Genomic DNA, 15,800 nt, shown 5'->3' with positions numbered 1-15,800 from the left:
GTCGCGACTGAAGTAGCGCGTTTGGGGTGAGGCGATAAGCGCGACCTTTGCTTTTCGTAAGTCCTGGTGCGTCAATGTATCGCAATGGGTGTAAGTTACTCCTTTAACTTTAAGTTTAAGTTGCTCTACGAATCTGAGCATATATGCGACTACTCTGAGGGCTCGGGGGAACGATGAAAATCGTTCAAGGATTTCATTATCATCCGCTATTGTATGATAGGTGTCGATTTTTCGACTTTCTGGGGCGATTATGTTGCGCATTGCCGATTGTGGCCAAGAATCTGAGGATTCGGTTAACCATCGGGGGCCATTCCACCAGAGCGTGGTGGTGGCAAGATCCAGGGGTTTGCACCCTCTTGTACCTAGATCAGAAGGATTGTCGGCACTGGCTACGTGTCGCCATGTGGCTGCTCCTACTAGGCCAAGTATTTGAGAGGTTCGATTAGAAATATATGTTTTCCACGAGTGTGGTGGCTTTTCTAACCAGGCTAGAACGCTTTCGGAATCGGACAATAGATATAATTTGCATTTGGTCATGTTCATGTGGGTCCGCACTATGGAAACCAGCTTGGCTAGTAGCAGAGCGCCACAGAGTTCAAACCCTGGTAGACTTATCGTTTTTAGAGGTGCTACTTTTGCTTTTGCAGCTAGTAGGTGGCTTGTGGTTGCGGTGTCGCTTTGTGCGCGCACATAGATCGTGGCACAATATGCCTTTTCAGAGACATCGCAGAAGCCGTGTAGTTCCACGTTGTATTCGGGGGAATAATTTACCCACCGTGGAATTTGTATCTGCGAGATGTCTTTTAGATTATTAGCAAACCGGGACCACTTCTCTAAGCGAAGAGGTTTCACTTGTTCGTATCATAATTGGCGCAAGCCATCCTGCGGGTTCAAAAAGTTTTGCCATTGAGGATAAAATTTGCCTCTTTGTTACGGCGGATAATGCGGTTATGGACTCTGTCGTGTATGAGAACTGGTCCGATATCGCATTCCATTGGATGCCCAGTGTTTTTGTTATACTTTCCTTTTCAAATATAAGGAAATTAGAATCCAATTTGTTATCGTTTGGTATATTTTTTAAGATACTTGGGTGATTAGCTGTGATCTTTTTTAGAGAAAACCATGCGGTGTTGAGGGCCTTTATCACTTGTGATAAGGACTAGTATGCTTGTGAGAGGCTGTGGCTCCCAGACAGGATGTCGTCTACATACGTATGTGTTTTTAAGACTTGTGTTGCCAGAGGAAACTCTGACTTTGTATCTTCTGCCAGTTCGTGGAGTGTACGAATGGCGAGGTATGGGGCACAGTTTACGCCAAAGGTAACTGTTTTTAATTTAAAGTCGCGTAATGGACTATTGGGAGATTTTCGGAAAATAATTCGTTGAAAATCTTGATCATCTTTATGTACGACTATTTGTCGATACATTTTTTCAACATCCCCATTGAAAACGTATTTGTATATACGCCAATTTAGTATGAGGAGCATTAAATCTGGTTGGAGTGTGGGGCCCGTGAATAGAATATCGTTGAGCGAATTCCCCGAGCTAGTGCATCTGGAGGCATTAAAGACAACTCTAACTTTTGTCGTTTTTTTGTCAGGCTTTACTACTGCATGGTGTGGCAAGTAGAATGAGTGATATTTGCCTTTTATAATTTTTTCGCATGGGCTTACTTCCTCCATGTGATCTAAATGGAGGTATTCTTCTGAGACACCATCATAATGTTGTTTGAGCTCACCTTTTCTAAGTAGGTTTTTTTCCATACTTAGAAACTGCTGTATTGCAGAGGTGCGAGAGTGACCTATGGCGAGTGTATCTGGAAATTGTTGTTTAAATGGTAGTCGTACGACATACCGACCATTTCTTGATCTAGTAGTTGTGGCTTTGTAAAAGTCTTCACAATACTGATCCTCTGGCGTTGTAATGGTAATAGGGGGGAGTTCTTCTAACTCCCAAAATTTCCTTAATTGTGAATTAAGGAATTCATTGGATATCTCTTCCGCTTGAGTTGTCATGGTGGTAACTGGTTCTGTTACTAGTCCCCTTAGTATCCAACCGAATATAGTATTTTGAGCTAGAAGGGTGTTTGAAATTTTCTCAACCCTTTCTAGAATAATTTAAGGTATAAGGTCGCTGCCTAATAGAAGATCTATTTGAGCGGGGGTGTTGCAGTTAGGATCTGCTAGCTTGAGGTGTGTAACCTTTTGCCAATGCTTGCTATTTATATGATAGCTTGGAAGCATGTTCGTAAGTTGCGGTAAGACTATAGCTTCTGCTTGAATGCGCTTGTCCGCTTGGGGGGAAATTAGGGTAATGGGACAGATTTTATTTGAGTTTTGTACTACTCTTTCGCCCATTCCCGTAATTTCATAATTGGCATGTTTTGTTGGTAGTTTAACCTATTTTGTGCCCTAGACGCTATGAATGATCGTTGTGATCCTTGGTCTATTAGGGCTCTCAATTTGAAAAGTTCTCCTCGGTGTTCGAGGGAGATAACTGCTGTGGGTAGTAGTACCCTACTTTGATTCTCGCTGTGAAGCGTTTGTTTTTTTAAAGCCTTTGAGCAGCAAGGTGTCTCTTGGCAAATTTCGGGATTTTGTGTTTCGGGAGTTGCGGTTGCAACTAAACCCGTGGCTCTTTTGAAGAAAGCGCTACTTTGGGGTGTGCTAGGAAAGTTATTGAAATGCAACATTGAATGATGCCTCTTGTGGCAATATTTATTTATTTATTTAAAAGAGAACTAATTATAAATAATTAATCCACTTATAAGAATCAGCACTGGCTACCAGGGCCTTCGGCTCTTAATACTAAGATTATGGTAAAAAGAAAATATTTAATAAGGTTATTTAGTTGAATGTGGTGTTATATGTCTTTGATGTTACATAATTTAAGAAATTTATTAATGGCACTGATGTTATCGCTATTTGTTGCTTTGAGAAGGTCGGAAGGTCTCTTATTCCCAAAGGTTGATTTCCTTAATAAATGCAGTGGAGGACATTCATCGATGAGGTGGATGACTGATTGGGTGGGAGCGTTGCAATGGTGACAGCTTGGTTGATCGGTACCGTTAAGAATGTGGCTGTGAGTTCTTGTAGTGTGGCCTATTCTAAGACGAGTGAACGTCTTGATGTTGTGGCATGAGCAGTCCGATGGGTAGATAGGTTTTACACCAGTTGGGTTTTGATCTCTGTAGTGGTGTTGGTAGCTAGTCCAGTCTCGGAGATGCATATGATGGCAGTATTTTTTTATATGTTCTTTGATGTCTTTAGTAGTAAAGTGAGGAAAGAACACCAACGGCTCTCTACTACCATCTTTTGCATGTTTATCTGCTGTCTCATTGACTTTTATACCAGCATGCCCTGGTGCCCACATTATTTTTATCCTGTTTTCATGATGGAAGTGTTTGTCGCGTATATTCTGTATTAGCCATGAATTATTTGCTGAGTTTTGAAGTGCATCAATGGTTGATTTACTATCGCTACATATTATATGTTTTTCTCCTGTTGATGAGGCGTATAGAACCGCTTCGTAAATTGCTGCAGCTTCTGCTGTAAAAACCGAGCAATATGTTGGCAAAGCACCGACAGTAATAGCGACACCCTGACCGTTTGACACTGCAAACGTGGTAGTAGTATCCGTTTTCGACCCGTCGGTATATATGGGTTCCCATTCTGGTTTATAAGACTCAATTGCCTCGTTGAAGAGCACAAAAAATTCGTTGGAGCTGGTTTTTAGTTTCTGGTGCTTTGACAGAGTATTTATAAAAGAATGTTTGGGAGTCAACCATTGTGGATGGTCAGGCTCGACGAGCAATTCGGGTGTGGATATTAAATTGAGGTCGTTGATCAGGGCTATGCATTGCGTGAGGGTGGACTGTTTGTTCGATTCATTCCTCCTAGTTGTAGACGTCTCGAGGATGTTGAAAAAGATTTTGCTCCTATTATGGAGAATCCTAGGTAGAAGCATCATGGTATTATATTTAGTTCTTTGCTGGATGCTAGGTAGGCCCGCTTCGGCTAAAACGGTTCTGATCGGAGAGGTGGGGAACGCGCGTATGCTTCTTCTTACTGCTGTGTGGTAAGGCGCTTGGATGCATGCGAGGTGAGATTTTGCGCAGTGTCCATATATTGCGAGTCCAAAATCAATTTTTGATAACATCAGTGCTTTTACAATATTTACAAGATTTGACATATGTATATGACAGTGCTTAGATGATAAATACTTAATAATGTTAAGTCTAGATATTAAATTTATTCTAACATATTTACAATGTTCCTTATAAGTTAGTTTTTTATCAAAAATTATACCAAGTATTCTGAGTGTATTAGTGTGAGGAATTTGAGTATTAGAAAGGGATAGGATAGGAAAGGTGCATTTATGTTTTCTGCAGATGTGGAAGGTTGAGCTTTTGTTAGCTGAGATTTTACATCCAGAAGTTTTTGACCAGTTGGATATGTCATCTAGAATTCTCGTGAAAGTTTCTTTCATTAGTGTAAGGTCTTTGAGAGCGGAAAATATTAGAACGTCATCAGCGTACATTAAATGCTCAACCGTATCGTATTGGGATAATATGGAGCTGAGTTCATTAAAAGCAATAATAAATAAGGTGACTGAAAGAGGTGAGCCTTGTGGCACGCCGTTGTGCAAGGGGTATATGTTAGAGTTTTGATTATTTACGCTGACAAAAATTTTACGATTCGAGAGGAAGGCTCTAACAAAACTGTAGATTTTGTCTCCTACGCACCAGCGTTCTAATTCTCGTAAAACGATATGTGCACCAATTCTGTCGAAAGCCTTTTCAAAATCTAGACTAAGGACGGACAGGTGGTTTCTTGCGGAGAGCGTTGTCGAAGCACAGTGTTCAAAATACAAAAGTGGGTCGATGACACCGAGGCCTTTTTGAAATGCGAACTGGTTAGAGCTTATCAACCCTTTTTTCTTGGCGTACCACATAATTCTCACGGATATAATTTTTTCAAGCACCTTAGATATACAGGGTATTAGGGATATAGGTCTAAAGTTGGAGACGGAAGGGCTGTTTTTGTTAGGTTTGAGAATAGGTATGACAGCAGCTTTTTTCCAATCTTGTGGAAGGGTGCCTTTATCAAAAATTCTGTTATACAAGGATAGGAGTCGGTGTTTAAGGGTATAAGGAAGGTTTTTGAGGAGGGAGTAGGGTATTTTATCCGGGCCTGGAGAGCTACCCGACATAGTAGAAATAGTCGAGTCGAATTCGTGGAGTGAGATTGCTGATTCGATTAGGGAAGCTGTAGGGCAAGGTGACGGGTTGTGGTAAGTTTTAGGAATAATTATATTACTGAGAGAGTTGAAATCAGTGTGGAAATTAGAATTATGAGAAGCAATAGACCATGAACTTGCAAAGTGTTCAGCAATCTCTTTGGGGTCATAGATAGGGCCTTGTGTAGAGTGGATAAAATCGATTTTATGGCGTTTAGATGCGCCCGACAGAGCTTTTATATCCGACCAAACCTTTTTATGACTAGAGGTAGGTTTTATGTTAGCTGTAAATTTTACAAACGATTGTCTTTTTGCATTTTTTAATTCCTTCCGAAAAGTGGCATTGGCTTTTTTGTATTGTATTAAGTTGTTGATTGTTCGGTTGTGTTTGTAGGTAGCCCATAACGTTTGTTTTCTATTTCTTAACACAGATAACATTTTAGACCAATATGGAAGCTTTGTGGAAAACTGTTTAGTATTAGTTTGGGGAATAGCTAAGTGTGCAGCTGAGAGTATAACAGATTTTATTGTGGATGCTTCCGCGTTTATGTTGCTAGATATAGCTTTTTCTAGAATAAAAGAGGAGATAAGTGAACAATACTTAGCCCAATCAGCTTTCTCAGTTAAGAATTTTGCTCTCGGTTTAATGGTATATAAACTGGGAGTGGACAGGGTGGTTACGATGGGGAAATGGTCACTACTATGTAAATCTTTTAACGTCAGGGACGAAAGTTTAGGAGCAATTGAGGCCGATGAAAGGACAATGTCTACGTGGGTGAACGAATTATGTGTGGAGAAGTGTGTTGGTTGCCCGTCATTTAGAACGACAAGGCTTTTGGCAAGTATGGCGTCTTCTAACTCCTGACCTCTGCGATTTGTAGAACCAGAGCCCCAAAGAGGGCTCCAGGCGTTGAAATCGCCCAAAATTATAGATGGTGTAGAAAAGGAATCGGCGATCTTTATGATTTCTCTGGAGTTAAAGTTTTGATGCGGTGGTATGTAGCACGTAATTACCGAAAATTTAAAGCCTATGTCGATTTCCACTGCTAGGGTGGCTATGTTGGAGGAAATAGGAATTTGTTTATGTATAATAGATTTTTTTATAAAAATGGCTATTCCTTGTTTAGCTGTTTTATTACAAGGGAGATTATAAAAGTAACCTACGTAGTTGTTGGGAGTGTAAGCTGATTTATTAGCGGGGAGGTGTGTTTCTTGTAGTCCGATAATGTGTGGTGAAAATTGATTGATAAGGAGATTAAGGTCAGCGTAGTTGTTAAATAGACCTTTCAAATTCCATTGAAGAATACGCATAGTCCATTCTGAACTGAGAGTATCTATTTGTGCGAAGGGTGAGTGGGAGGTTGAGTTGTTAAGGTGAGTAATAAAGTTGGAAATGAGTGGGATCGTTGAAGTGTAGTCGAGAGTCGTCGTGGAAGAGTCATCGACTGCCGTTGAGGTTGGTAATGAGTTTAATGAGTAAATGTTGTTTGTTGAGTTTGGTGAATTTGTTTCTTTTGGCTTTGGTTCTATGTTGTCATTTGAGTTGAGAGAGGGAGTAACTGTGTGAATTTCAGGTTGGGTAGTTGTTTTCTTGTTATTGTCATTGTCTTTGTTGGTTGTGTTGTTTAATATGTTAGAGAATGAGGGAGATGAAGAAGTAAAAGTTGGTGGAATTTGCAATTTATGTATGTTTACTGCTTCGCGATATGAGCATTTGTTGTCTGTTTGGATAGTGATTATTTTTTTTATTTGTTCAAATTTCGGGCATTCTTTACTGGAAGATGAGTGATTGCCTGAGCAATTTACGCAAAAGGAACGGGTGCATGGCAGAGGGTGAGGTGGCAAAGCACATGTGTCACATACAGGGGGCTTATTACAACGTTTTTTGGTGTGACCAAGAACTTGGCAGTTTTTGCACCTCATGGGATCAGCATAGTAAGGTCTTACTTTTGTTTTGTACCACGAGATGTCGATTTGTTCTGGTAAGTAGTACAAGTCGAATGTAAGAAGAACTACTCCGCTCGGAGCAGATTGACCATTTACATACTTGGGGAATTTGTAGATAGACGACACACCCTGTTCCTTCAGATTTTCGACTATTTCTGCGTCAGGTACGTCATTTAAGCAAGGAGCGTAAATTGTTCCTTTACTAGTGCTCAGATTTTTGTGTAAATCAATTTTGACGTTGCAAACTCCTAATAGTTGTTTTGTAGACGTGAACTTTTTGGCGATAATGTTGTTTTTCACAAGAAGAAGTAGGTTTCCGTCCCGTAGCTCGCTGATTTTTATTATTTCAGAGCTTATGTTTAATAAAGCTTTATGGATTGCGAAACAGGAGTATTTGTTTAGAGGTTTATTCGTGTCTATCGCACTTACCACCAAATATTTAAGATGGTCTTTTGCTTTTGTTGGTAGAGTGGGGAAGAGGTCCAATTTTGTCGCTTTGGTTTTTTTTTCTTTTTGGTTCGGGACTAGAATCTAACAGGGCGAACCTATTATTTCCCAGTTGGGTCCCACCAGGGGACATTTTGAAAAAATGTTACCTTTGTAGCTGACTGTATAGAAAAGTTAGAAAAATCACTATAGAAAGAAGAAAAAGTAAATAGCAAAACACGTGAAACGAATTAGCTCGTAGGCGCGCTGTACAAAGTAAACACCGAAAACACTGAGAGAACAACCGTATGCGTCGAGTGGCAGTCGATGACTGTTGTGGCAATATACGCAATTGAATTTGCTTTCGCAATTATTGAGATTATGTGAGTGGGACAAGCAGTTTGTACAGAGTCTTTTTGCTCTGACAAAGTTGTTCCTTTCATTGATATTAAGTTTTTGTTTTATTTATTTCTTCGTCCTCCTAATAGTTGTGCTATTAGTCTGTTCTTGTTTTCTTTCTACTTTATTTATTGCTTCGCACTCGTTAGTTTATAACGGGTGATTTTTTTGAGGTTAGGATTTTCATGCATTAGTATTTGACAGATCACGTGGGATTTCAGACATGGTGTCAAAGAGAAAGATGCTCAGTATGCTTTGACATTTCATCATGAATAGACTTACTAACGAGCAACGTATAATCATTGAATTTTATTACACTTTCGCTGACTATCATTTCGCTGTTTACGTCCCAAATTTTGTTTAGTCCATTTCCGATCGTTGCACGCGCGACCCAAAAGTGCTGACATAGCGCCTGCATTGAATGTACGGTCACGTTGCAATGGCGATCGCTATCGTTCGATGCTAACAAACTTTTTTTTGCCAAAAATGGAAGTTTTGAATTCAGTAGTTAAGTGGTAGTCAATAAGCATAGTTAAGAAAAGAAGTTGGATTAAGAAGACATAGTCTTCCCAACAAATAATAATAAATAAACGGAAAAAATTATATTATAAAATAAAATTCTTTTTAAAATAAATATATAAAAAGGGGTTGATGACCTTTGTATATAAAAAGATTTTCTTTATCGTTTGCAATCCTGCTTGGTTGTATATTAACAAGAACAAGGGGTATTGCCGAAATATGCCGATTTGGTCTTTGAATATAAAATATATAATTAGATGTTAATATGTCGGTTTTTGTTTATTTTATTTGTCCGTATATATTTGTAATATTTTTTTTTTGTTTTAATTGACAGAATGTAATTTATCCTTATTAAACGGTTGCATTTACCGCACCGAATTTTTTTTTGTTTTGAAATATTTAAATTGTAATTTAAGATTCTATTTAATTATGTACCCTATGTACATACGTTGTATATATCTACATACATCGGCATAAGCAAATTGTATGCCGTGTATATTATTTTGCGGTACGAATAACGCGGGAAGAGAAAATGTCAAAGTGCAGGTATGCTCTTTTAGCGCAAATGCAAATTTGTGGAAGTTATAACTTTTACTTTGTTGTGCTAATTTATCTTGTTGCCAATTTTGGTAATATATATAATGTAATGTATATGTATATACGTTGTGAATATTGTGCATATATGTATGGTTGATATTGTTCCTTTTATTTTAATTTTGGAAATTGCCTTAGCTTACTTAGCGCAATCCTGCTTATACTGTTTTGAGTATAAGGGGTATTGCCGGAAAATGTTGAATACTTGAAAATGTTTTTTTTTTTATAAACTTTGTGTGCTTGTGAAGACAAGTGTAAGCATAACTAGGCTTTTAACAGATATGTATATGCCAGTATGTGTATATATATAGTTATATATTATATTATACTGTTCATACATATATTTGGATGTACATATGTAATGTACCAAACTGTTTTCGGTTTCCCGGAAATCAACCGTAAATTCAAACAGTTTGGTAGCAACCGTTTTATTAAAGTATACAGTTGTTAGAAAAATGAACTGTAACTTTCAACATACATATATGCCAATAAATAAAAATATTATACGAATAAAAGGAGTGGATACACTCACTTTGTGCCGCTTCAAGGGTATTTGAGGGCTTTAATATGCGGTTAATTGCGGGGTGATTGCTTTCGTCGCTGTGTCCCAGTTGTTTCCTGTTTGCTGATGTGATGTTATTACGGTGGACCACAGTATCCGTTTCCTTCTCCTCTTCTTGTTGTTGTTTGGTATGTACAGATGTATTTTATTTCCACCAGTATTAATTTTTTTTTTTTGTAAACTTCGCGCCCGTTTAGAATTAAAATAATTTACGCGCCCGGCTTTTTTTTTTGTTTAGTTGTTCAGCACAATATTGTATGTACGTATATTAATATGTATCTATATGCCTCAAACGCGCTTTAAAAATTTTTCGTATTAGCATAAAATTTTTATTTTTTTTTTTGATTTTGATTAAAAATTTCCAATTGTGCACAAAATTTTGCAAGTTTTTAATACGTTTTATGTCGCAGAAGTTGATTTTCTTTGTTTTTTTTTTTAATAGTGCCGTTCTTTGCGGCTCGAAGGACCAATGTTTTACTGACTATCGGCTTCACTCACCTCACTTGTTCGCTTTGTTTAATTTAAAATAAAAAACCCAAACTCCGATTTTACCACTTTATTCGTGTAGCTTTGGATCGTATAAATTTAGCACTTATTTGGTATGTTTTCTCACTGATTAGTGATTATGTTATATAAGTATGTATAAATTAGTTTCAAATTGATTTATTTTATCAACACAAGCACTGCTATGATATAAGCAAGAATTCAAGTTGGCTTCGAATGATGGATCGAGCTGGAGCGCTGCGTAGCGGTGGCGAAAAAGCGACGTAAATTCAAAGGCGGTTGAATCAGAACTGAACTGTGTAAAGCGGACCCTTCTTCAGTGGAGTGGTGTGTGTTTGGGGGTGTGGATCCTGCGCTCGCGCGTGTGGGTGGTGTTGATGTGGAGTGTGGTGATGTCGAGGTGAGTGTGCGTGTTAGTGATGGGTGTAGGTGTGGTGTGGGGCAGGCGACTAAGGCTCATTTAGCCAATTACTATGCATGCATTCATACAAAATTATACTCATATCATAATTATGTTTACATGTCAATATTCAATTGCCGACGGCAAAACGCAAAAGCATACACATTTGCATACATTGCGATTCCCAAGTTGAAAAATTGAAGCCTAAAAATGTCACAATGCTGTTGTTGGGAGATCATAAGGGCATGCATGCATATGTTTATGTCTTCATATTCATATTCTTGCATACATATATTTATGTCTTTTCATATTCTTGGGTATGTGAGACAGAGAACATAATGCGTTTTTTACACATTTTTCGCTGTCTGAAATGGAATAAAATATAAACAAGCAAAACGAAATTCTTCGTTGGGAGTCTCTTCATATTCTCTGCTTCGGCATATATGCCCTGTCATCATATGCCGTAAATACATATATTTCTGTCTCTTCATATTCTCGGTTAGAATATGTGAGAGAATTGTTTACAAGCGGTTAATCGCTAAAAGCGGAGACGTACTAAGCGGAGGCCCTTTCATATAAGTTTGTATGAGGACCAACCAAGCCATCGAGTTTTCGTCGCAATAACCGGACGGACACTATAAGCGGAGTCGTTATAACCGGATTCTACTGTATATGGATAATGTAGGGCAATCCCTAAGTAAGTAAGATGACTAAAAGAGATTCATGTGGTCATCGGTGATATTTGCCAAGCTTTTTGACAGATTCCAGGTTGTTGGAAAATATTGCAATGGTTTAGAATTAAACAAATTTGCAAATTAGTTGCGATTCAAGATTGTAATTACATATGTATGTATGTATACATGCGGTTAAGTGCAAGTGTTTTCACTATCGGTAATATTTGCGTCAACAATAGTGAAACATTTAAATTGGGTAGCAACTTATATATATATTAGTATAAAATTCTTATTTGCAACAGTTTCTGTCGGAATCTCTGGTAATATGAAATTTATATATTTTATAAAAAAAAAGGTGCGTGGAGTCCCTACGCGCGGATGAAGTTATATTTCTTAGTGATATTCAGAAATGCATATCATTTTATATGAAAGAAAACTAGAAAACTTAAATTCACATTCTACACATTTGCTTTCGCAATAAATTTATCACAGCAATACATATGCATAATATGTATATACATATACATAACATTGCTGTGATGCCCTGAGAAGTATAGTCTTAATAAATTTATTTTTGCTTACTAATAGAAATTAAATTATCACAGCAATATTATGTATATGTTTATGTATATTGCTGTGATAAATTTATTTTCTATTAGTAAGAAAAAAATATTTATTAGTATAGATTTCCAAAAGCGCAGAAATGATTCTGTGAATTTATTCATTAAGATCGCCACTCAGAAGTCGTTTTATCCTTTGTAAGCGAGCGATTTTCTTAAATCTCACGCTCCCAGATAAAACCATATACCTCGTCCTCGTGGGTCAATTTCAAAAACCACAGAAATGAATGAATGAATGAAATAGTTGAGAATTCGCAGAAAGGCAAACGAAAGAAAAAGAACTATAACTTCAATAATGCACAAGCATACAAACATACATATGCGCACACATGTGAACATGTCACCAACCAAAACGCAGACAAGGTTGCGTTACATTCATATGGATGGAGCGAGGTTGCGCAACTTTGCGTTACTTTTATATGGAAGGTTGCGCAACCAGAATCTATCGCAACCTTTTCCGGCGTCGTATAAGAAGTATAACTTCAAAAAGTGCTGAAAATATTTCGTATATACCCTTTAATCAAAATGCTTCCAGGATTAAAGAGATCAGCAGTGTGGGAGTTTTTTTACTAAAAATTGTAATAACATCAACTGTAATATTTGTAAAAAAATTTAAAGTTTTCTTGTACAACATAGTGTGGAGGAGACTCCTTCGACGAGGGTCGAGCGAGCACCTACTATAAGTATCTTAGATATGCCAACCTATTCTACAATTTAGATGTGAATTCAAAAGTACCAATGAAATTTTTTGAAAGAGGGATAAGTAGTGCTTCTTTGATACCATCTGTGAACGTAGAAATTTGTTAGAAGCACGCGATATGAGCTTTAAGAAACTGAAAAGAGAAGTATCGATGAATCTCTTAATAAAATGGTTACAAGGATCCACAACCATTTTCTATTGTCGAAAATAGATGATTCCGTAAATATACCAAAAAGCTGCAACTATTGTATTCCATGCCAAACAAGAAACTTCTTTCTAAGACGATGGTGCCTGCAAAATATTGCGTTGTCAAAAAAGTCTTGCGGTATTTTTATTGAATCAATTCGTGTGGCACCCATACATCGAGCTTCTTAGTGACTCCATGTTTCTTCAAATGGTTTATAACGGTTTGATGACTACTATCCATCGTTGTGCGGTGGAAATAGAAACTGTATCGGGTCCATAAACTGCACAAATTTTATTGGCGGCTTGAGATGCATTTTTGCCTTTATCGTAGTAGTACTGTAAAATATGCCGTATTTTCTCTTTATTTTGCTCCATGTTTGTGACGCTATAACTCACGAACGACTTAAAAGAAACGACAATCAATCAAACATGTGTTAGCGCGTGAAATGAGCTTTTCAAAAATGTATAGCATGACCCGATGCGACGAATAAAACTAGAACTACGCGCTTTCAGCGCCAACTAGAAAAAATACCGCAAGACTTTTTTGACAACCCCAAATAATGAAGCACGGAAAAAGCTTCATGACACACATTTCTATAACAGCAGATACATATGTAAATAATTATGTGGACTTCTGACGGTCAGAATTGTGTTTTGTCGATTTTTTTTTGACGATTGGTAAATTTTTAACAAAACAATTACAATAGTAAGTGATAACTGTGCAAATATGAAAAAAAGGGATAAGTGGTGTCTTACAACCACCCATGTGTAGCTCACACCCTAAATTTATGCGTTGTTAATGTCATAAAGGATGTTCTTCAGATTTCAGAGCTTATAATGAAATGCAGAGGATATAGTAAGATATTTCAATCATAGCTCTCAAGCATGAGAAATTTAAAAGCATGCAAAAGCAAATGTGTGTGGCTGAACTTAAGATGAAGCAATACATATGTTGCTACTAGATGAAATTCTGGCCTTCTCATACATTCATGATGAAATGTATGTATATGCTTGATAAAAGAACCACTCTCTGTTGTAATGACTTCCTTCAGAGAACGTATAATATAGAGAAGGTCCACCGCGTTGCCAAACTTACGATATTTCATTTTTTTGAGGGGAACTATTTTCTATTAGTGGATTTCACCTCAAAATCAGGGGAACTATTTTCTATAAGCGGATTCACCAATATTTAACAGGAGCGTCGAAAATAGCAGAATTGAGCATTTTCAGTGATAAATGAGAAAAGTAATGCTTAAATACAAATAAGAGACAGCCAATCAAGTAAAAGCTATGAAAATGTATTTACAATAGACATATGCATGCTCTTTTTGACTGAGTATTTGCTGTATGTATGTTTTCATGGAGGAATTGCGCCAAATTTAACGATGAAATATGCGGAATATGTACATATAGAATATGCAAGTAGTTAGATTTTTTCTAATTGTAGGTAATATATGTATGTATGTTACAACGGGCAAATGGCGCCAATTGTATTTACAGTATACATATGTATGCGCTTTTTGGTTGAGTTGGCATATTATAAAAAATAAAATCGGGAAAAATTAGGAAAAATTATTTTAATTTTATTTCTCTTTATTTTTATTTTTTAATTTTTAAATAAATTAATATTTATTTCGACTATTACAAAGTGAAGATGTGCAAAATTATGTTCATTTCATCAAAGGAAATTGATGACCTTCATGAAATATGCATATTCGCATTATTTCGTTATCATTTCCATATTTGTACCAATAGAATATCTATGACACATACATACATGTGTATTATTTCTTTGGCACATTTGTATGTTTACGAAAGCAAATACGAGCCACATAAATATGTATGTACATATGTACATTCATAATAACAAGTGTCACACGCATCTTTCGCATCTCCGTTGTCACGGTCTACCAATAGCCGAAACTGACGCTTTGTCAAAGAGTCAAGTGCTGAACACATTGAGCGCGACAGACTGTTATGTCAAATATTAAAATACACACGTTATTATGGACACAGTTATTTTGTTGTGAAGCTGCCTCAATAACTGTGTCTCTAAGAACGTGTGTATTCTAATATTTGACAGATGTCGTTTGCAGTCTGTCACACTCATTGTGTTCAGCACTTGGGTGATGATAAAAACTCCAAGCTGTGCCGAAAAAAATAAACGAATGGCCGCCGATTGTCACCGCTTCCCTTGCCGCTGTAACAGCTTTGCCTTCAAATGTGAGTAAATATGTATGTATGTATACGTATGGGCGTGAATACATATCGACGCAGATTTTTGCGAGTCACGGAAAAATATTTAGAATGGACAAATATTATAAATCTACAACTGCGTTGTTGCCACTTTTCTCACGTCTTTCTGTGAAGAAGCATCAGAAAGTTGTTCAATTTAAGATTTTTAGCTTTTGCCATCGTCGCGAAAAGACGCTTGTTGGCAAAGGCATGCTCGGGGAGATGTAATGGTGTCTACTTTTATGAATGAAGCGAGTTTGCCTGTTGAAAGTGCGCTTGCGTTCATGAATGAAGTAAAATATTGTTGTTGTGGGTTTTTCTACAAATTTGGGCATCGACTATTTGGCTGCCATATTGACTGGTGACGCTGCTGATGCTATATTAGACGATTGTTGTTTTTGTAGAACAATATTCGTAATTTTTGCGGGTGACATATCGACATGTGAACGCATATATGTAGGTATGTATGTTGTGTATGCATTATTTGTGTGGGAATGTCATACACACATATTTACATGTGTACGCATATAAGTATGTATGATGCTATTTGAACGATTCTTGTTTTTGTAGAACAATATTTATACTTTTTGCGGGTGACATATTTACATGTGTACACATCGCTCATTTGCTGCAAGACCGGCATAATTCAAAAAACGTGATTTTTGAGTTAATGCTGCAGAAATGTTCGTTATATCATATTTCATGTTGAGTGAAAAATTCATATGAATACCTCTTATAAGCTCCGCTTGAGAAGAGAATATATTTCCTGCTTTCCGTGTAAGGTTGGAGTCAGTTGA

General features: G+C 37.2%; 1 pseudogene; it reads right to left on the bottom strand.

The window, feature by feature from the left end:
- Positions 1-11,994: 11,994 nt before the first annotated feature.
- On the bottom strand, positions 11,995-12,135 carry LOC125776012 (small nucleolar RNA U3; annotated as a pseudogene).
- Positions 12,136-15,800: the final 3,665 nt, after the last annotated feature.

Source organism: Bactrocera dorsalis, chromosome 1 (assembly GCF_023373825.1).
Source record: "Bactrocera dorsalis isolate Fly_Bdor chromosome 1, ASM2337382v1, whole genome shotgun sequence".
NCBI lineage: Eukaryota > Metazoa > Arthropoda > Insecta > Diptera > Tephritidae > Bactrocera > Bactrocera dorsalis.
Note: the sequence above shows the minus strand (reverse complement) of the source record. Positions and strands in the feature narration are given on the sequence as shown.